Raw genomic sequence first — 23,822 nt, 5'->3', positions numbered from 1 at the left:
AAAAACACATTGCTGGGGATGGCTTCTCTCTTGGAGCCTATCTTTGCCAAATCATCAGCCGCTTGATTTTTCAGTCGGGGGATGTGATGAAGCTCTAACCCCTCGAATTTCTTCTCTAACTTTCTCACTGCATTGCAATAACCGGTCATAGCTGGACTTCTGACGTCCCATTCTTTCATCACCTGATTAACCACCAAATCTGAGTCGCCATAGACCATGAGGCGACGGACGCCGAGTGAAATGGCCATGCGCAACCCATACAAAAGTGCTTCATATTCTGCTTCGTTATTGGAGGAATCGAAGTGAATCTGGAGAACATATCTGAGCTTATCTCCTCGGGGGGAAACCAATACTAACCCAGCACCGGAACCATTCAGCATCTTAGATCCATCGAAGAACATGGTCCAGTGCTCCGAGTGAACTTGAGTCGGAAGTTGTTGTTCGATCCACTCGGCGACGAAATCTGCAATTGCTTGGTACTTGATAGCTTTCTTTGCCTCAAACTTGATATCTAGGGGAAGAAGTTCAATCGCCCATTTGGCCACTCGACCAGTTGCATCTCTGTTGTGCAAAATCTCTGATAGTGGAGCGTCGCTGACGACTGTAATGGAATGATCAGAGAAGTAATGTGCAACCTTCTTCGTGGTCATATAAATCCCATATACAAGCTTCTGGTAATGAGGATATCTTTGCTTTGAAGGGGTCAAAACTTCAGAAACATAATATACTGGGCGCTGAACTTTGAAGGCCTTTCCTTCTTCTTCCCGCTCGACTGTAAGTACTGTACTGACAACTTGTCCTGTGGCTGCAATGTAAATCAGCAAAGGCTCCTTGCTGATTGGGGCAGCAAGCACCGGCTGGGTGGAGAGCAGAGCTTTGAGCTCTATAAACGCTGCATCAGCTTCTGGAGTCCACTCAAACTTGTCGGACTTCTTCATCAGTCGGTAAAGAGGCAATGCCTTTTCACCGAGGCGAGAGATGAATCGACTTAAAGCGGCCAAGCATCCTGTAAGCTTATGGACGTCATGCACACGCACAGGACGTTTCATCCAGAGTATAGTACCAATTTTTTCAGGATTGGCGTCGATTCCCCGTTCGGAAACGAGAAAACCGAGTAACTTCCCACCTGGAACTCCGAACATGCACTTTGACGGATTGAGCTTGATATCATACCTCCTGAGGTTGGCAAAGGTTTCAGCAAGGTCAGTTAGCAGGTCGGAACCCTTCCTTGACTTGACCACAATATCATCCATGTATGCCTCCACATTCCGACTGATTTGAGTGAGCAAACACTTCTGAATCATTCTCATGAACGTGGCTCCGTCATTCTTGAGGCCGAACGGCATGGTGACATAACAGAAGCACCCGAATGGAGTGATGAAAGCTGTTTTGATCTCGTCGGGCCCGTATAGACGGATCTGATGGTACCCAGAATAGGCGTCTAGGAAAGACAAACGCTCACATCCCGCAGTCGAGTCGACTATCTGGTCGATGCGGGGGAGAGGAAAATGATCTTTCGGGCAGGCCCGATTGACATGCTTGAAATCAATGCACATGCGAAGTGACTTGTCCTTCTTGGGGACCATGACAACATTGGCGAGCCACTCGGAGTGGTAAATTTCTCGGATGAACTCCGCTGCTAAGAGCCGAGCCACCTCCTCACCAATGGCCTTCCTCTTCTGGACAGCGGACCGTCGAAGATGTTCTTTCACAGGTTTAAATTTTGGGTCGACTCGTAGACGGTGCTCAGCCAGCCCCCTGGGAACTCCATGTTGGAAATATGCCCTAGAGGCAATAATAAATTGATTATTATTATATTTCCTTGTTCATGATAATCGTTTATTATCCATGCTAGAATTGTATTGATAGGAAACTCAGATACATGTGTGGATACATATACAATACCATGTCCCTAGTAAGCCTCTAGTTGACTAGCTCGTTGATCAATAGATGGTCACGGTTTCCTGACCATGGACATTGGATGTCATTGATAACGGGATCACATCATTAGGAGAATGATGTGATGGACAAGACCCAATCCTAAGCCTAGCACAAAGATCATGTAGTTCGTATGCTAAAGCTTTTCTAATGTCAAGTATCATTTCCTTAGACCATGAGATTTTGCAACTCCCGGATACCGTAGGAGTGCTTTGGGTGTACCAAACGTCACAACGTAACTGGGTGACTATAAAGGTGCACTACGGGTATCTCCGAAAGTGTCTGTTGGGTTGGCACGAATCGAGACTGGGATTTGTCACTCCGTGTAAACGGAGAGGTATCTCTGGGCCCACTCGGTAGGACATCATCATAATGTGCACAAAGTGATCAAGGAGTTGATCACGGGATGATGTGTTACGGAACGAGTAAAAGAGACTTGCCGGTAACGAGATTGAACAAGGTATCGGGATACCGACGATCGAATCTCGGGCAAGTGTCGTACCGATAGACAAAGGGAATTGTACATCGTGGTTCATCCGATGAGATCATCGTGGAACATGTGGGAGCCAACATGGGTATCCAGATCCCGCTGTTGGTTATTGACTAGAGAACGTCTCGGTCATGTCCGCATGTCTCCCGAACCCGTAGGGTCTACACACTTAAGGTTCGATGACGCTAGGGTTATAAAGGAAGTTTGTATGTGGTTACCGAATGTTGTTCGGAGTCCCGGATGAGATCCCGGACGTCACGAGGAGTTCCGGAATGGTCCGGAGGTAAAGATTTATATATGGGAAGTCCTGTTTTGGTCACCGGACAAGTTTCGGGGTCACCGGTATTGTACCGGGACCACCGGAAGGGTCCCGGGGGTCCATCGGGTGGGGCCACCTGCCCCGGGGGCCACATGGGCTGTAGGGGTGTGCACCTTGGCCTATATGGGCCAAGGGCACCAGCCCCAAGAGGCCCATGCGCCAAAGGATAAGGAAAGGAAGAGTCCTAAAGGGGGAAGGCACCTCCGAGGTGCCTTGGGGAGGAGGGACTCCTCCTAGCCGCACCCTTCCTTGGAGGAAGGGCCAAGGCTGCGCCTCCCCCCCTCTCCCTTGCCCCTATATATATGTGGGGGTGGGAGGGCAGCCATACCAATGTTCTGGTGCAGCCCTCCCCTTCTCCCAAGTCCTTCTCCTCTCCCGTGGTGCTTGGCGAAGCCCTGCAGGATTGCCACGCTCCTCCACCACCACCACGCCGTTGTGCTGCTGCTGGATGGAGTCTTCCTCAACCTCTCCCTCGCTCCTTGCTGGATCAAGGCGTGGGAGACGTCACCGGGCTGTACGTGTGTTGAACGCGGAGGTGCCGTCCGTTCGGCGCTAGGATCATCGGTGATTTGGATCACGACGAGTACGACTCCATCAACCCCGTTCTCTTGAACGCTTCCGCGCGTGATCTACAAGGGTATGTAGATCCACTCCTCCCTCGTTGCTAGATGACTCCATAGATAGATCTTGGTGACACGTAGGAAAATTTTGAATTTATGCTACGTTCCCCAACACTCCAGGCATGTCAGCAGGCTTCCATGCGAACATGTCCCCGTTCTCATGGAGGAACTGGATGAGCGCTTCTTCCTATTTGGAGTCGACCGTCGTTGAGATGTGAGTCGGAGCAGCGTTTGGATCGGTCGGGTGAATGTGAACTGCCTTCGTTTCACCGGACGACTGAAAAGCTGATTCTGAAGCAGGCTTCTTAGCTCGTAGCAACTCACTTGGATCTGCAGTCTTCTGATACTCTTGCAGCTCGACCACCGCCATATGAGCGTCAGCAATCTTTGAGCCTTTCTGAAAACACTCTTCTGCTTTCTTCCGATTGCCTGTAACAGCGATCACACCTTTGGGACCAGGCATCTTCAATTTGAGATACACATAACATGGTCGAGCCATGAAGCGTGCATAAGCTGGCCTACCCAATGTAGCGTGATAAGCACTTTGGAAATCCACAACTTCGAATGTCAACTTTTCCGTGCGGTAATTCTTGGAATCACCGAAAACCACATCAAGAGCAATTTGGCCGAGTGACTCGGCTTTCTTCCCAGGAATGACTCCATGGAAACTCATGTTACCGGTGCTGAGCCTGGACATCGGAATGCCCATCCCTTTCAATGTTTCTGCATACAGTATGTTCAAACCGCTGCCTCCATCCATCAGGACTTTGGTCAGTCGAGTGCCTTCGACAACTGGGTCGACCACCAGAGCTTGCCTCCCAGGGGTGGCAATGTGCGTAGGGTGATCAGACTGGTCGAATGTGATGGTAGTCCGGGACCACTTCAGATAATTGGGTGTTGCCGGAGCAACCATATTTACCTCACGGTTAATAACCTTCAGTCGACTTTTGCTCTCAACATCAGCAAAAATCATCAGGGTGGAATTGACCTGGGGGTACCCATCATCACTATCTTCCTTGTCCTCAACTTTGTCCGACTCCTTTTCCTTATCTTTGGACTGCTTGCCCTGAAACTACTGGATCAGAAACCGACACTGTCGAGTGGTATGCTTTGGGTAAATGAGTTTACCCTCTTCATCTTTCTTGGTGTGGATGTGACATGGTAGATCCAAAACATCATTTCCATCTTGGTCTTTAACTTTCTTGGGGTTCCAAGGTCCTTTGGGTTTTCCCTTAAATTTTCCCCGGGTTACGGCCAGGGCCTCCCCAGGAGCGGCTGGCTCGGCTTTCCGCTTCTGTTTCCGAATGGAATTTCCTCCGGTTTCCTGGGCGACTGCTTTATGCTTGCCACTCCGGAGTCGATCCTCATCTTCACCATTAGCGTATTTGGTGGCAATCTCCATCATCCGATTCAGAAACATCTCTCCGGTTCGACCGAACTTCAGATTCAATTCTCTGTACTTAACGCCTTCTTTAAAGGCACAAACTGCTTGATGATCTGGTACATTTTCAACTATGTGATGCAATGTGATCCACCTCTGGATGTAATCCCTCAGAGTTTCATTCGGTTTCTGCACGCAAGACTGCAATTCCGTAAGGCCCGCAGGTCGCTTGCATGTTCCTTCAAATGTGGTGACAAACACTCGGGAGAGATCCTCCCAAGTGTAAATGCTGCTGGGTGCTAACTGATTCAGCCACGCTCTGGCCGAGCCTTCTAACATGAGAGACAGGTGTTTCATGGCTACCTCGTCGTTCCCACCGCCAATCTGGACAGCCATTCGATAATCTTCGAGCCAAGTATCGGGCTTGGACTCACCGGCGAACTTACTAACTCCAGTCGCCAACCTGAAGTTGGGAGGAATTACAGCGGCTCTGATGGCTCGACTGAAACACTCTGGCCCTGAAACATCTACTCTGCTACTAGTAGGCGCATCTCTGTCATGGCCTCCTCGGTGACTCTATTCCTGTCGACCAAACCTTGAACGAGAATGGATCTCGCATCAAAGCCTAGTTCCCTGGGGTCGACTGGAATTCTCCGTCCAACACTATGAGGGTGTCTGTCCACCTGCTGTCGAGGCACATATGATCCACTCCTCGGGGGAGGGGTTGGCACTCGACGTCGATCATCACGATCGAATCGGTGATCATACTGCTCATTCCTTCTGTACTGATCACGCCGGTCTCCACGTCCCTCACGCCTCGGAGGCGATCTTGGGCGGTGAGCCGACTGGACTGTATCTGCTGCAACGGATCGACTGTGGATCCTGTTCCGTGACTGAGAAACAGCGGAATTCTGGTCTCCCGCTGCCCGGAGCACTGATTTGCAACAAGCCTCTGCCAGCCTCTGACTGGGAGGGCTGAATCGACTCTGCTATACGGGCCGCAACCGCCAAATTCTGAATCGGAGTACGATATACCTGCGGGGGCGGAAAGATTTGGCGTCGACTAGATTCTGGAGCCCGTTGACGCGCTCGCTCGTCGAGTATTCGCCGGAGATTCTCCAGTCGAGTGCGCTCAGCCAAGTTAGCCAAGCGCGCGTCCTCCAAGGCTCGGGCCTCGGGGGTTTCTCCAACGATAGGAGTGTGGAGTGCATCCATGTTCCGGCGGCGAAGTTCCTCCCGCTGCAACGACGTGAGAGGCTCGGGGAGATACTCCTCGTGAGGACGCGACGGGTCGCCCCCATCCGCGCCTCCGTCAGCGCGGGGGAAACCGGGAGGACTGTGTGGCCCATCGATCACCAGAACCTCTGCAGCTGGGTCACTGCTGTCGCATTCGGATGCGGTCTCTGCGGAGCCAGTCGAACAGGCCGTAGAGGGATTCGTCGGGATCGATTGCCGCGACTTGTGGGGTGGCCGACTGGCGGGCCACCGCATGCCTCACCCACCTCTGAAGCCTCGACTGACCGGAGCGCTTGCGCCGGCGAGAAACAGGGCGGGGAGATGCCACGGGAGCCGACCGATACTGGGTCGACGGCTGCCGCAGGAGGACACCACGGACGCATGCGCGAAAGTGCGTCGCCCCGCAGACGGGGAGCGCGTAGACGTCGAGTGGAGCCTCCTGAAGCCAAGCGGAGTCGTCGGCGATGAACGTGAGCGCGCCGAGACGGATCTCGCGGCCCTCCACCAAAGCTCCGCCCGAAACCATGATCAAGGAGATCGTGAAAAATCGCAACTTCTCCAACTAGGCGCTAAGACTCCTGCCCCACGGTGGGCGCCAACTGTCGTGGTTCTAACTCTGACAGTGATGTAGGGGGGTAAGTATGGAGAGGCGAGGTCTTAGCTATGGAGAGGTTGTAAGGACGCAAGGTTTACGAGTTCAGGCCCTTCTCGGAAGAAGTAAAAGCCCTACGTCTCGGAGCCCGGAGGCGGTCGACTGGATTATGTGTGTATGAGTTACAGAGGTGCGAACCCTTGTCTCGGAGGAGGGGGGTGGCTTATATAGAGTGCGCCAGGACCCCGGCCAGCCCACGTTACGAAGGGTTCAATGTACATTAAGGTAGGGCGTTACTGATAACGCTAGTAATAAAGTGCTATGATGACCATAAAAGCTACTTAATGACCGACTGTTAGTGTGCGGAGTGACTTTAGGTCTCCTGGCCGTCGAGTGGTTGGACTTTGGTCGAGTAATTGCTTCTTGGTCGAATGTCTTCGAGTCTGTCGAGTGGAACACCTCCAAGTCGATTGAAAGGTGATTTATTCTAGAGGTGTCCTTGGGTAGGGCAGTTAGGACAGGTCTGTGACCCTACCCTAAAAAATCCTTGTCTTAGATGTGGCTAGAACCAAACACCTATCTAACTTGGTCAAAATTGCCTAAAGTTAGGCGTGGCAAAGTGTGGCAAGGTGTGGCTGGGAACTAAACAACCCATAAACACTTGATTTTTACGAGCTGATTTACAACATTAATATTGTTGTTTCTATTTCATTTAGCTTTGCAAAAAAGTTGTATTACCTGCAAAATATGAAAAAAGATTGTATTTTTAGAGTCTATTTTAGATATATTTCCTAGAGAACATACATGCTTTATTGGTTATTTATACTACACGAACTACAAGTCAAGCCTGACAGCTCCATTGGCCAAGTTTTTTTAGAAATAATAGTATGAGCTTCAAAGTTGTATTTTTAAACAATAATTGTATTAAACTTTTAGACACTTGGCTCAGGCCAAGTGTGGCGACCAATCGCCATAACCGAAGCCAAAAAAAAGCATGATCTTCAAAGTTTGATTACTAATAATGAAATTCATGTATAAAACTAACATTCTCAAAGGCACTTATGAACAAGGTGTCACTTTCGCATAATTCAGTGGCGAAGCGAGGGGGCCAGCCAGGCCTCTCTCTCTCTCTCTCTCTCTCTCTCTCTCTCTCTCACCATGGTTTTGCTGCTAAAAATCACACGACCTGACATGGGCCTGCCCATTTAGGACAATTTTTTCGTTGATGGTTTTGCGTATTCTTGTCGTTTTCTGTTGCCTTTTCCATCGTTTTTCTTTTCCTCTTTTATTTTTTCATTCATGTTTCATTTTATCTTATCTTTTATATTTTCATTTCCTTTTTTTCTAAAATTCATGAATTTATTTCAATAAATGATAATTTATAGAAATAACTGAATTTTTTGTATTCATGAATGTTTCTTAATATGCAATTTTTTAAAGTTCTTGAAGATTTATTAAGCTAGTGCTTATTTTTTTAAAAATATTTTATTTTTAAAAATCTGTTACCATTTCTAAAAGTCATAAAGCTTTCTTTTTGTGGTAATACATTCCCAAATTCTCTATTTTAGAGCTAGTTTTTCCCCAGGAGTGGGCGCAAGAATAAATATTCTCGTGTTGATAATTTTTGCCGGTTTACTAGGGACTAGTTTTTCTCCGTCGAGCGTGGAAGTTCTATTTGGGCCGGCCCAGGTGGTTGTTCCATGGGAACTCTTTCTTTACCCAGAGCAAAGAATAAGAGTTCCCAACCATTTCCTGCAGTGCGCGTCAAACAGGATTCGTTCGCTTTCGGAACAAAAGAATCCGCCCAACTGGCCCGCTTCGGCGTGTGTGGACCTGTTGAGCTTATGGGTGAATTTTCTTGTAGGACGCCCAAATGTTGGGAGCTTCTATTTGGCGTGGTGCGCCCTGGGAAAGCAGGCATCACACACACACCGCTGCCCCACACGCCCTTCATGGCCGAGCCATGTGCGGGCCGGGAAACCATCTGTTTTTTATGTTTATTTTTTTCATTTTTTTCCTTTTCAATTTTCTTCTTTTTCAAAAAATTTGGGTTTGAATAATTTTGAATACATTGAACATTTCCATACTGTACGCTGAACAAAATTTGAATTGTGAACAAACTTTCAAAACCATGATTTTTTGGAAATCATGAAGAAAATATGGGATTTCAAACTTTTTTGAAAAAAAGGGATGAAAATAAAAACGAAAAAGGATAAAATAAAAGAGAAGAAAAAAAGAAACATAAACAGAATAAAAAACAAAAATAATAAGAAAACAGGAAAATAAAAAAACCGGCAAAAGAGAAAAAAAGAAACCGGTTTAGGTAACCTTCTAGAAGGTTCCCAAAACCGGTTTCCCCGGCATTGCCTTAACTCGCGAAGTGGGCTGGCCCGTCGCGCGCTTCAGCGAAGCCGCGTCTCCTGGACGCGCACAGGCGTCAAATAGGGATAGCCCATGATTTTGAAAATTTGCTCCTGAATTTCGGAAATATTTGTGAAGTTTGAAAACGTTTAAATTAGAAAATGTTCATGAATTAAAAATATGTTCGTATACTTGCGAAATTTTCACGAATTAAAAATTCATGAATCTACAAAAGTACAAATGGTCAGTAATTACAAAAAATCGTTTATTTAAATGAGTAATGAATATAAAAAGCATTCAAGGATTTGAAAAATTATTTGCAAATATATTTTCCTCAAGTTGAAAACATGCCAAATTTTTTGAAATGTTTGTGAATTTTAAAAAGTTCATGAGTTAAAAAAATGTTCATGAATTCACAACATGTCCAAAAAATTGCAAAATGTTCATGAACTCCGAAAATGGTTGTCAATTCAAAAAAAGAAAAGGAAAACAGAATACCAAGAAAGAACAAAAGGAAAACAGAAAGTAAAAAATTCTGAAAGAAAACTGATAAGATGTTTAAAGAGACAAAATATAACCTTACTGGAAGCTTTCAAACCAGATGGAATGTTCTAGAAGGTTTCTACAACCAGCGATGGCCTCTCGTTTCCTCTTGCTAAATGAGCCGACATGGTAATAGCGTGTACTGGGGCTACCCATCCATATTGCTCGCCCAGTCAAAGAACAATCAATGAAGTTCTATATGGCACATCAAGGTTCCCTCTAAGCTGCGAGTGCTTGTATGGAGGCTGGCAAGACAATCTATACCATGTGGAGTTTTGCTAAACCATCGGAACATGGCGACGACCGAGACTTGTACTTTGTGTGGGGCTTGGGATACTTGGAGACACACTCTACTTTTATATCCGATTGCGAGGAGTGTATGGGCACTGGCTCCTGAACATATTGTCAAGTTAATGTGTGCGCACACTGAGGAAAGTGCAAAGGATTGGCTGTTTGCCCTACATGAGATAATAGCAAGTGATGAATTTGTTCGAGTAGTGGTGAGCTTATGGGCTATATGGGAAGCAAGGAGAAAGGCCATTCATGAAGATATTTTTCAGTCGCCACATGCAGTACACAGCTTTATCAATTCTTAATTATCAGTTACATGTGATCAATGCGAGAGCGAGAGCTACGCCTACGAGCACAGTACCGCAACAGATATTACACTGGATACCACCTGGGGTTGGCTGTTCAAAGCTGAATGCGGACGCGGCGGTATCACGTCATGGTTTTGGGGCGATTAGTGTGATCTGTAGGGACCAAGGAGGAGCCTACCTAGGCGCTTTTGCCATTGTTTTCAGATTCATCTCGGACCCAACAACACTAGAAGTGCTTGCTGTGAGAGAAGCTATGGCTCTAGCGGATGATCTTTATATCCAGAGAATTCATGTGGCATCGGATTGCAAGATGGTGGTTGACGACATTTAGAAGAGAAATCTGGCGAGTTATGGTGCGGCAGTTCAGGAGACTATAAACCACCCTGTTTATTTTTTACTTTCTATAAGATCGTTCATGAATGTAGGAGCTCAACTTTTGAATATCACAATTTAGTGAAGCATGTACTTACCATGAGAGGTGGCCGTCATATTTGGTTAGGTCATCCGAAAAATCTTTCTTTCATCCATGTGAACACTGCGACGAATTAATAAAGCTTCGTGGAATTGTTTCAAAACAAAATCTACATTGCTCGCAACAGGCGACGTATAGCATCTATACCAATATAAAAAGACTCAAAGAGGCAGATCCAATTTATCTCGGCCGTCAAATCATGTCAATCCAACGACCTAGACCGCTTCAATGTCGAGCGCTTAACACGTTTAGCGTGCAGTTAATTTCATGCCAAAAATAATGCTAATCACATAATAACACACAAATAATATCTTACTTAATATCCGCATGCACTTAATATACTTTCAAATTAACATACATTCCACATACACATTGACTAGTTCCCTCAAAAGAAAAAAAGCGACGTATAGCATTTGTGATCCCATGGTCGATCGTATTTGCATGCCCGGGTTTTCCACGTTTGTTCGCGGCACGTCCACGTCCCCTGGTGGGAGGCGAAGAAGAATTCCAAGCCTTGTGCTGTACCAACACGTAGAAAGCGTGTAGAGATCGAAACAAAACAAAACAACATGTAGAAACTCAGTCGTGCGTGTGGAAGTACTCGCCAGTGGATACATCCGTATTAATTGGTCACACCAGGGGACACCTCCTACGTTCAATATCGGCAGGTCGACACTAGCGGTGTCTTCTGGCTCGTGCGATCGACCATTTATTCTACGCCGATTGAGTATTGGATGTAGGTCGATTCAGTACTGCTAGCCTCCTACAGGCTACACCTACGTACGTACTTCCTCCGTTCCATATTACTTGTCGCGACAAGTAATATGGAACGAAGGGAGTACGTGTTAGGCCGCGTCGCACGGCTTACATATCTACAATTGGGCAATGTCGTTATCTAGATATACAAGAACATGCACGCACGTGGTTGTGCGCGGACAGTATTATGGTATTTATTTTGCTGTCGACAATTGTGATGATTTAGAGCATCTAGAACCAAAATTTCCTACATTAGGATCTTATACGTAGACCGGGTACCCCATTTCTCCCCATTCGTAACCGTGGTCCTCAAATGTCTGCCCCAGCATAAAACTATAGCGTAGGGAATTAAAGTTTTGCACGATTCGATCCAAAAGAGCCAATGGAGTTCACCACTTCACTAGAACAAGAAGCTAGGTTAAGTAAATAAACGGAGAGGGCCGATGGATTTCACTACTTCCTCGCACTGCAAACCAGCCGTCACCGAGAAAATCGCCGTGACGGGGTGGCGGAGAGGATGCCGCGTCCGATTTGGGCCCATCTTTTCTCGGGATCCAGTTATCTCTTTGAATCCGAATTCCTTTTGTTTCCTACTGTCCTAACCAATCATTCCTTGGGGAGTTCAAGTCCAAACTCAATGCCTCACCATGCTTGAGAAGCATCCAACGAGAAGACAGTATCCAACAAGTCTCCATCAGGGTAATATCTAGATTTAAATACCCTTGCACATAAGCTGTCTGGATTCAACAACCTAGTTGATAGGGTGTGTCAACATTTGAAAGGTTGAAAGGAGAAAGCGCTACCTTTGGGGTCAAAGGAGATTCTAATAAAGGCAATGTCATTAGAAGTTAATGTCGACGTGATCTTAAAGACAATGTTAGCATAGAAACAATATTAATGTTTTATGTGATCCAATCCTAGGAGTGAAAAACTATGGCAACTAAGCTCTAGGTGAAAAATTATATCCGAGCTGCAGGTTCCAAATTGCCAAGCAATAAGCAGATTATATCTGTTCTTTTTCTCGTGCAAACGGCTTTTGAGTATATAAAAGACTAGCGGAAAGGCCAAATAAGTCATGAGGACTGGCCTCCCTCTCTACCTCATCTCCTAGGATGAAAGGAGATGAACAATATTCCGTAACTAATCATTTGACTGACCTTTCATCCCAATAGGTGTCCGTTCGTGCCGCTTCACTAGACTTTCTTGAACCATCCATTTGATCCCCACAGTCGTGACACCAGTTTCTTAATTTTTTTTGGGTAAATCCAATGCGAAACCAAGCAGTAAGATAAATACATCATGATAATTATGATGGCTTGCTCCGGCTGGTGACAAGTCCTGTGGACGATGCACCAGCCTGTGACTTATTTGGCTGCCGTACAACTCCTGAACTAGAGCTCCCAGCCAGTGCACCCCCTGCGAGGAGAGCCGAGGCGCCCGTCACCAACCCAGTCGTGAGATCCATCTTTTTTCAGTAGTGGGTCGGGGGTCTTCCTGAAACGTATACATCAACATTCACTTTGACATAGGCATATCCATATATACTGGTTTATGCCACACGTGATCTACTTTTTTCGTGGCAATTTTGAATATGCAGCTCGGATATAATTTGTCGCCTTGAGCCCTTGACCTTAATTCCTATAGTTGTTCTCTCCTACTACCTCCCTCTTTCAGTTTATAAGTTCTACGCGTATATCTAGGTTGTCAATTTTATCACCTTAATATAAACTATATAACACAAAAATTATACGGTTTGAAAATAGAGCATCTGAAGTTTATATTGGTACTACCTCTCTCTCAGTTTACAGGGCGTGCGCGTATCCCTAAGTTGTTAATTTGACCAACCTAATACAAGTCATATATTACAAAAAATATACCAACATAAACTTCGGAGTTTCTACTTTCAAAGGTATAATTTTTGTGTTATATAGTTTATATTAGGGTGATAAAATTGGCAACCTAGGTATACGCGCAGGACTTGTAAACTGAAACGGAGGTAGTATATTTTTTGTAATATACGACTTGTATTAAGTTGGTCAAATTAACGACCTAGGGGCACGCGCACGCCCTGTAAACTGAGAGAGAGGTAGTAGTACTGGATCGTGTTGACATTAATAGGATCACGTCGACATCAACTTCTAGTGCCATTGCCTTTATTAAATTTACCTTTGATCCCAAAGATAGCTCTTTCTCCTTCCAACTTCCAAATGTTCACACATCCTATCAACTAGGTTGCAGAATTCAGACAGCTTATGTGCGAGGGTACTTAAATCTAAGACCATCTCTAGCCGCGTCCCCAACAGGCCCTTCCAAGACGTTTTTTCCGCACCGACGCCCAAAAACGGTCCAATCACGTCCCTAGGAGCCCGTTTTTCGCCGTTTTGGGCCGAAATTGGCGCCGGCGGACCCAGGCCGGACCCGGCGCGCTGGGGGGCGCCGGGGGAACGCGATTTTGGCGTGAACGAGGATGGGCCCGCCGTGTCAGCGAGACGCCGCATCGTCGTCCTTATCCCGCCTCGGTTCCCGCGGAAATCAATGCCAATGCTGGCCAAGGCTGCTGCGCTGCCACACCGGTCAGCCCCATTGATGCCTCACGAGTGGCGCACTAATGGAGACTTGTTGGATACTATCTTCACATCAGATACTTCTCAAGCATGGCGAGGCATTGAGTTTGGACTTGAACTTCCAGAGAAAGGATTGATCAGGAGAGTGGGAAACAAAAAGAAAATTGGATCGAGGGAAAAACTGGATCCATTACATAACTAGTACTGCCTTTGTTGCCTCCATTACATGACTAGTACTTTTAGTGTGATTGATCACTCAGTAGTGTACCCCATTGTACATATGTAATATTTTTGTTCCTTTAATATATATGCAGGAGCCTTCCTACTGTTTCCATGGTCAAAAAAAAAACTGGATCCCGAGAAAAGATGGACCGAAATCGGCCATGTTTAAGAGACGATCAAGACTTCGGTGGGTAAACCAACTTATGACACCGGGCACTAATGCATGGGATGTATAGCTTATTAAGCAAATCTTCCAACCTTTTGACATGGATGTAATATGTAACATCAAACTGCCTACTTCGGATGCCGTGGACTGTATGGCATGGCGCTTTGAAAAGACTGGGAAATTTAAGGTCCGTAGCGCCTACAAGCTAGCAACAAGCATCAAGGGTGGAGATCTCCAGGTGGCTTCAGATCGGGCCCTATGGGATTCTATTTGGGGGGTTGAGGTGTCAGAAAAGATAAGAATCTTCGGGTGAATAGTCTACAAAGTCTCTTGCTACAAACCACGTGACACATGGGTTAAGCAATCCAAACTATTAAAAAAAAGTCTCCTATTACAAAGCAAAACTGATGCAAAAGAACAATTGTTACGGATGATGTTTGCCAAGTGTGCGGCAACACCGTCGAGGATGAACATCACGCTGTCATTGAGTGCACAAAGGGTATAACACTTCGTAGGTTATGAGGGAGGTTTGGAGCTTACTAGAGGGGAGCAAATTCGGGAACACAAATTGGTTATGAATTCCACAAGAGCAGTACTCCCTCCGATCTATAATAAGTGTCGTGGTTTTAGTTCAACTTAACTGAAACCATGACACTTATTATGATGGACCGAAGTTTTTTCTTCTGAATATGTTAGGCGGGAAATGAAGCTATCAACATAACAGCAGACTGATGGACTTTTAACGTCCTCTACACGCTGTTTATGATAAATATATACAAGGTCAAGTCATCGGGTGCAATTAAGTTGCCGTGGAAGTCATGCACCCACAACAAGCGGATTCGTCAATATTTCTAGAACTTTTTTTTGCGAATAAATATTTCTAGGACTCTTGTGCAGATATTCTTTTTCCCGGACGCATTTAGAAAATATACAGAGGAATCAAACTTGAGGCAAATGCAAAGAAGAAGAAAAAATTGAACCGATTGTGTGGTGGAAATCTTCCATACACGTCCAAAATTTCGCACCGGAGTACTACTATTTACGTCCACAGTGGCTTGCCAAATTTAATTAGTAACGTGGAAGATTCATGGAAATTTTGTGTGTGAAAACGTCAAATTTCCACGTTACCGAGCAATGTAAAACAACTATAAATACACACTTCAGACCAAACTCTACTAGCACACACAGTGGCATCACTAACACACAACAATGGCATCCCTAGCAGCCGCTTCCCGTGTCGTGCTGCACACCCTCCCTCTTTTTCTCCTCGTTGCCGGCACCCACGCCGCCACGTTCACCATCACCAACAAGTGCCAATTCACCGTGTGGGCGGCCGCCGTGCCGTCCGGCGGTGGCAAGCAGCTGGACCCCGGGGCGCAGCCATGGAGCATCGAGGTGCCCCGCGGGCACGACCGGCGGGCGCGTGTGGGCGCGCACGGGGTGCAACTTCGACGGGAGCGGCAACGGGCAGTGCCAGACGGGGGATTGCGGCGGCGTGCTGCAGTGCACGGGGTACGGGCAGGCACCCAACACGCTGGCCGAGTTTGGGCTGAACGGCTTCAACAACCTCGACTTCTTCGACATCTCCCTCGTCGACGGCTTCAATGTGCCCATGGACTTCCTGCCGGCGGACGGCACCGCCGGGTGCGCCAAGGGCGGGTCGCGGTGCGGCGCTGACATCACGTCGCAGTGCCCGTCCGAGCTCCGTGCACCCGGCGGGTGCAACAACGCGTGCACGGTGTTCAAGAAGGATGAGTGCTGCTGCACTGGCACGGCAGCAGACAACTGCGGGCCGACCGACTACTCCAAGTTCTTCAAGGGGCAGTGCCCGGACGCGTACAGCTACCCCAAGGATGACGCCTCCAGCACCTTCACTTGCCCCGGAGGCACCAACTACCAGGTCGTCTTCTGCCCATGATCACGACCAACCTTATATATCCGGTTAAATCTCAGTCGATTGAGATTTAGCAATCCCGTATCATATATGTACCGAGAAATAGTAAGTTACCATATGTGTAATGTTACTTGACGATACGACATGTGAACATTGATCATGACATTCACATGCACGATCCATTGTAAAAGCCTGGGAATAGGTGAGTTGTGCAAGAATAAACTGCTCTTGGAGCAAGACACACATGATAATAATGTTATTTTAGCAATAGCAATACCACCATGGACTATAAAAATTGAGCTGGAAAGAGAGAAACAAAAAAAGAAAAGGTTTATCTTCTCTTAGCTAAGATGATTTATTAATACTAAAGATATAATATTTTCTTTATTGTATGATATTTCCTCTCTTACTGACTTGTTTTCTAGTTAATTCCATTACCCCATAAATTTAGTACTATGTTACTGAAGATAATATACGTTATCTCTCTAAATGAGGTGGGATATAAATCCAACAAATTCATTCATTCAAATATAAAGAAGGCGTCGTCATAAACTCGTGAAACACTCTAGCGAGAGCGGTGGCGACCTGAGGGCGAGAGGCCATGGCGGCGGCGCTGCCGCCGGCCAAGTGCCGGGGGCATGGAGAGAGGTTGGATGCTGGTGAGTTGGGTGGCCATTCCTTCGTGGACTGGAGCATCTTCAAGCGGAGGGGGAGGGAGATCCTTCGACGGGCGCAAGATCGTGAGCTGTGTTTGCGGCGGATGAAGGCCAAAGCAGATGCTTTCTTCAATTCGTCTCCAACTCAAGAGAAAATCAAAGGAGGAGGGGAGGGGATTGCTCCAACGACTTCATTGGGAGGGGAATCCGGCCTTGATCCCGCCTTCAGAGATGTAAATCGGGGGAATAAAGGTCAGTTTTGCCCGTCAGTTTCCCTTGGTATTACTTCAGATTTGAAGATTAATGGAAACGGACAGCGGGGTATGAGTAATTGGGATGATAATTTTGGTGATTTGGATGTGGAATTTGGGGAAGACAAACTGTATTTCAGGAGAGGGATCAAAGGGACTTTTCACAAACCTGTTCTTGCCGCTGTTCGCCCGCTCTCTGTTTCTGTCTCTGTGTTTCAGGAACCTATGGGTGACCAAGGAGGGAAAAGTATGGAGGTGAACGGCATTGGGGCCGGTCAGGAGACTCGTCTAGACTCGCCTTCTCCGGCTGCGGGTCTCCCTGTTGCGGGTGCCTCCGATCATGCTGGCCATGGGGTGACAGTCTCGCCTCCTTCAGTCCCTGATGTTCAGGGAGCGCGGGCGGCTCCTGCTATGTTCCAAGGGACGGCGGTGGTGGGAGGGCCGTGGGGCTTGGTCCTCTCCGTCATGCCTTCGGCCTCCGTTGGCTTTGCATCAGCGGCGGCGGATCCTCCATTGCTTCGGAGGGCAGGCAAGAGCAAGATGTTCGTGGGTCAAAGAACTGGCCACCGTCCGATCGTCATCGACATGGAGGCTGCCCTGCGTGCGGTGGCGGGGAAACTCCGGTGGCTCGTGTGCTGTCGCCGTACCCGATCGACCCCAAGGCAGTCGTCGGCGACCTCCGTGGCCCATGGAAGTTGCGTGGCAGTGCAGTGGCTCAGAGGGTCGATTGCAAGGACGGCCGGTTCGTCATCACTTTCTCGGATGAGGGAGACCTGAAGCATGTTCTCCGTGCTGGCCCGTGGCACTTCAGGAACAACACCATGCTGATCGCGGCGCTCGACGGGTTGGTCGACCCCGTGGATGTGTGCCTGGACTCGTTCCTGATTTGGGTACAAATCCATGGCCTTCCGGTGCCGCTCAAAACTGAAGCTGTGGGCTGGGCTCTTGGGGACCAGCTGGGTGAGGTGAAGGCAGTGGCACACCAAGACAATCAGATTGTTGGTGAGCATCTTCGGGTTCATATCCTCCATAAGGTGGTTGAGCCGCTAAGGAAGACCGTCGAGTTCACTCCCTTTGGTAAATCTGAGGAAATAAGCTCCAATGTAAAATATGAGAAGTTGCCTAATTTTTGCTTGTGCTGTGGTATGGTGGGTCACATGACGGCCAAGAATTGCAGCATTTCGGCCGAGCTTCGCAAGGCGATCTATTCCATCGAGCTCAAAGCGCCGTCATGGGGTGGGCCGTTTCGGCGGCACATTGACTTCTGGGGCCTTCCGGGTGCCCGGGAAGATGAATAGGACACACAGAAGGCCAAGCTACCGGACAAGAGGATCTCTGTGGTGGCTACGGCGGTCAAGAACCTGTCTGTGGCTGCTGCTCCGGTGGTGTCTGTGGCTCCTTTCGGGAAGGCGGTGGGTTCCACGACGGTCGTTGACCCGGGGCTGCGTGTGCTTGGCATATCCCAGGAAGGGAGGTCGGTGCTTGCTGGTTCTGGGTCCAATGGACAGCTTCAGCAGGTGGTGCCCGAGCAGGCACTTGTCTTTGGGGATGCCTCTGCTTTGGCTGGGGGGGGGGGGGCGTTTTGGACGGCCAGCTTGCCCAAGGCGCATCCCTCTTCATCAACACGGGAACTCCAGGGGCGCCGCCTGCGGTGGCTACCGCTGGTAGCGGGCTTGGGGTGCATTCCTACATCATGCCTGGTGCACCCTGGGCGTCCAAGGAGGGGCTAGTTGAAGCTCCTACCGAGGTGGTGTTGTCGGGTGTGAAGGCCCCGGCTACTTCTGTTGCAGCTGCGCCGTCTATGGATGATCAGGTCCAGGTTCCAGGAGAGGTGCAGACCGGCGACTCCAACCTTTCTGCACCTTCTAGGCTGCTGCCGGGGGGCCGGTGGTGGGTTCAATGCTGGCGGCCCATGGAGGACAGTGTCTTTGCGTCGACGCAAAGGGAGTGGAGACCATTTGGGGTCGCCGGAAGCGCGTCCACAGAGAAGAGCGCGAGGAGCATGCTGTGGTGCAGTACGCCGGTGTCAAGCATGCCATGTTTGGTGTGCCTACCCCACCGAATAGTGGCAACGAGCTCTCCAGCCGCAAGGCCGCGTTCGTCGGCATCCTCGAGAATACGGTGCTGTCTAAGAGGCGGTTCCTGGATGACCAAGACTTCATCATCAACATGAATAGCACTAGTTTTGAGAGTGTAGAATTTTCTTCTTGTAAGAGAGCTTGTGTTGAGAGAGTTGAGGCTGTGATAGGTGTAGATGGGGTAGTCACTCATGTTACTAAGGAAGTGGATGGGGGAGAGGAAGTGTATCAGGAAAAAAAGAGAGAATCTGTAGGTGAGGGGAGAGCTATTGGTGAGGCTGCTAACGAAGCTACCGACCATGGGGCTGTCGGTCAACTGACGGGCGTGGATGTGAGCGCCCGTCAGGAGCCATGAAAATCCTGAGTTGGAACTGTCGGGGGCTGGGTCAACCCCGCACAGTTCAAGAGCTTGTGTGTCTCTCTAAGACGCACCAACCCAATGTTATCTTCCTTTCAGAGACTAGAAAAAATAAAGAATATGTTGAAGGTTTGCGTTATCGGTTGGGTATGAAAAATGTGTTCTCCTTTTCAGCTCAAGGGAAAGGTGGAGGCCTTGCTGTGTTCTGGGATGATTCTTATAATCTGGAGTTGAATAAGTTTGGGGAGCATTTCATTGATATGTATATTTTTTCTAGCAATGGTGCAAAATGGAGAAGCACTTTTGTCTATGGAGAAGCCAAGGCAAGTCAAAGGTATGTAATGTGGGAACTTTTGCGTAGAATTAAACCCCTTGGTTCGGGACCGTGGTTTTTGGTTGGGGATTTCAATGAAGCGATGTGGCAGAATGAACATTTTTCTCGGCATAAGAGGTCGTCTTCCATGATGGCTAATTTTAGGAGTGTTCTTTCTGATTGTAATCTCTTTGACTTGGGATTTCATGGTGTTCCTTGGACCTATAATAACAAGCAAGAGGGCAACAAAAATGTCAAAGTGAGACTAGACCGGGCTGTTGCGTGTCCCCAATGGTCTGCTTTGTTTCCAGATTGCAAGGTGTCTCATATTATCAGTTCAAGGTCTGGTCATTGTCCTCTGCTGATTCAATTATTGGGGTCTCCCCGTGTTGGCAAAATTGTTAAACAGCTTAGATACGAGGCTTATTGGGAGAGGGAAGGGGTGGTTCTAGAGGAGCAAATTAAATCTTGTTGGAATGACGGCACACATAATGAGGATTTGAAGGATGTGACCATGAATCTGAAGAGAATGCTTGGAAAATTGCATGAGTGGAGTAGCACTTATATTGGATATCTACCCAGGAAACTTGATTTGGCGAGGAAAAGACTAAATAGTCTTTACAATAGAAATGATACTGCAGCCTTGGTTGAAAGGAAGGCGATTCTTAAAGAAATGGATGAGCTCCTTTATAAAGAAGAAATTTTATGGAAGCAAAGATCACGGATTGATAAAATTAAACGGGGGGATAGGAACACAAAATTCTTCAGATCTAAGGCTACATGGAGAGCTAAGAAAAATAATATTTCGAGCTTGAGAAGGAATGATGGCACGGTTACAGAGAATGTGGCAGAGATCCATAATATCACTAACTCTTTTTTCAAGGATCTATACACATGTGATGGTACGGTTGATCCTTCTCTGATCATTCCCCTCGTCAAGCCGCTTGTGAGTGAGGATATGAATGTTGATATTTGTAAACCGTTCACGGACCAAGAGATTAGCGACACTCTCTTTCAAATTGGCCCACTTAAAGCTCCGGGTCCTGATGGTTTTCCAGCAAGGTTCTTTCAAAGGAATTGGGGAGTGCTGAAGGAGGATATTATTCGTGCGGTTAAAAAGTTTTTTCATACGGGGACAATGCCGGAGGGCGTAAACGATACGGTGATTGTTCTTATTCCTAAGGTGAAAAATCCCCAATCAATCAAAGACTTCCGTCCTATCAGTCTGTGTAATGTTATTTATAAAATCATATCAAAGTGCCTTGTGAACAGACTGAGACCGCATCTTGATGGTATGATTTCTCCAACCCAAAGTGCCTTTATTCCAGGAAGACTTATTTCTGATAATGCTCTTATTGCGTTTGAGTGTATGCATTCCTTAAGAACTCTGAAGGATGGGCGGGGTGAATTCTGTGCTTATAAATTGGATCTTGCCAAGGCTTATGATAGAGTGGATTGGAATTTTTTGAAGTGCATGTTGAGCGCATTGGGGTTCGCACCAGAGTGGATAAAGTGGATTATGGCATGTGTTACTTCAGTAAAATTTTCAGTGCGCTTCAATGGCCTGCTCTTGGAGTCGTTCTCCCCGTCATGTGGTATTAGGCAAGGGGATCCTCTCTCACCATACTTATTTTTATTTGTGGCTGAAACTCTTTCCTTATTGCTACAGAATGCGTGTACTAGTGGATCACTTCTGGAGTTCAAGGTTAATAGATAGGCCCCGGGTATTTCACATCTCTTGTTTGCCGATGATTGTCTTTTATTTTTCAAGGGTTCCATTGAGCAAGCCTTGGCAATCAAAAATATTATTGCAACTTATGAGAAGGGGATGGGTCAATTGCTGAGCCCAGATAAATGGTCTATATTGTTCAGCAAGAATTGCAGTATGGAGGTCCAGGTGGCTGTTATGGTAATTCTTTGCATCACTTCGGAGGGTTTTGAGGATAAATACCTTGGGCTCCCAGTGCCACAAGGGAGAATGAAGGCTGGTAAATTTCAATCCACAAAGGAAAAAGCCCTCAAAATTTTATCGGACTGGATAGAAAAATATGCCTCATGTGGGGCGAAAAAAACTTTGATTAAATCTGTCCTGCAGGCTCTTCCAGTGTATGCAATGGGTATTTTTAAATTTCCGGCATCGCTATGTGAGGAGTTGTCTCAGATCATAAGGAATTTCTGGTGGGGTGATGAGGAGAATAGGAGAAAGACTCATTGGCTGGCTTGGGATAAGATGACTAGGCCTAAAGGTGAGGGTGGTATGGGATTCCGGGACCTCAGATTATTTAACCAGGCTCTATTAGCTAAACAGGCCTGGAGGTTAGTGGTTAATCCTGATTCTGTTTGTGCCAAAGTGATTAAGGCAAAATATTATCCCCATGGACATATCCTTGATACGGTTTTCCCGCAGTCAGCATCTCTTACTTGGCAAGGTATTCTACATGGTTTGGATCTGCTTAAATCCGGAGTCATTTGAAGAGTGTGTGATGGGGCTAATATTAATATCTGGAGAGATAACTGGCTCCCAAGATCTTCTGGACTAAAATTACTGCCAGAAAGAATAGGACAAGAGTCAAATGGGTTTCAGACTTGATGTTGAGTGGCCCTAGGAGGTGGGATGAAAATTTGGTTAGGCATCTGTTTTATCCATATGACGCGGAGGAGATTTTGAGGTTGCGTATGCAGTCAAATGGGGAGGGTGATTTTGTTGCTTGGCATTTTGAAAAAACAGGGATGTTCTCAGTTAAAAGTGCGTACAAGTTTGCGCTTACTTTGAAGGATAAAAATAAGGATGAGGGTCAATGTAGTGAGGCTGTGTTGGGGGAGAGAAAAATCTGGGATGTCATCTGAAAGGCTAATGTCCCATAGAAGATTCGCATTTTTGCATAGAGGGTTGCAACAAATAGCTTGGATGTCCAAGTTAATAGAGTGGTGCATCACCAAACTACTGTTCGGATGTGCACTATTTGTGGAATGGAGGATGAAAATACATTTCATGCGCTTGTCATGTGCCCGAAGGCGGTTGCGTTGCGGATGGCCATGAGGGACATTTGGGAGTTACCTACGGAGAACGTCTTCAGATATACAGGGTATGATTGGTTTATTGTGCTTCTAAGTCAATTGAAGCCGGTCATGCGCGACCAAATCATTTTCATCTTCTGGAGAGTGGCACTTAAGAAATGACTTGATTTTTGGTAAAGGAAAGGAATCAGTTTCAGCTTCTGCTAGCTTTGTGGGGAATTATTGGGCGTCTTTTGCCGCATGTCACTCCATGCCCCCGGTGGACTCAAAAAATAAAGGAAAGTGTCCAATGGATGGATTAAGATGGGCACCTAATATTGCGGGAGTTAAGACAGATTGGACTCCCCCACCCATTGGTTTTTTAAAAGTTAATGTTGATGCGAGCTTTGTGGAGAGCAGTAGAGAAGTAAGTGTGGGTGTGGTGGTTAGGAATGCGGCTGGGGAAGTCATTGTCTCTTCTTGGGACTTCATTGGGTCGTGTCAGAGTGTGGAGAAAGCAGAGCTAAGGGCGTGCATTGCTGGTCTATATATAGGTATCCCTCTTCACAATCCTATTATTTTAGAGACTGATTGTGCATTTGTTGTAGCGTCCCTTGCAACAGAGAACCTTGATAGATCAACGTTGGTTGATTTGAAGAAGGAAGCTTTGAGCTTATCCAAGTTGATAAATAGCTTTCAAATGGCTAAGATAAGTCGGACCGCCAATGTGGTGGCTCATTTAATAGCTAAGTTTAGTTTTGACAATAGATCCGATGGTATTCTTGTTAACGATGTACCGCCCTGTGTGGTGAATTCTGTATCCAACGATTGTAGGTTTCGAGATGGTTAATTAATGTAACGTGGTGTTCTAAAAAAATGAGGTGGGATATATTTTATCTCCCTGCATTCCTAAATATAAAGTGTATTAGTGTTTTCTAAAAGTCAACAACATCTATGTTTGACCAAGTTTACAACAACATAAATAAAGATATACAATACTAAATAACTAAATATAA

The 23,822-nt window shown here is 46.9% G+C and overlaps 1 pseudogene; it reads left to right on the top strand.

Annotated features, from left to right (window-relative positions):
- Positions 1-15,418: 15,418 nt before the first annotated feature.
- LOC125550225 lies at positions 15,419-16,540 on the top strand (annotated as a pseudogene).
- Positions 16,541-23,822: the final 7,282 nt, after the last annotated feature.

This window comes from Triticum urartu, chromosome 4 (assembly GCF_003073215.2).
Source record: "Triticum urartu cultivar G1812 chromosome 4, Tu2.1, whole genome shotgun sequence".
Lineage (NCBI taxonomy): Eukaryota > Viridiplantae > Streptophyta > Magnoliopsida > Poales > Poaceae > Triticum > Triticum urartu.
The sequence above is the reverse complement of the archived record's forward strand: the minus strand, read 5'-3'. Positions and strand labels throughout refer to the sequence as shown.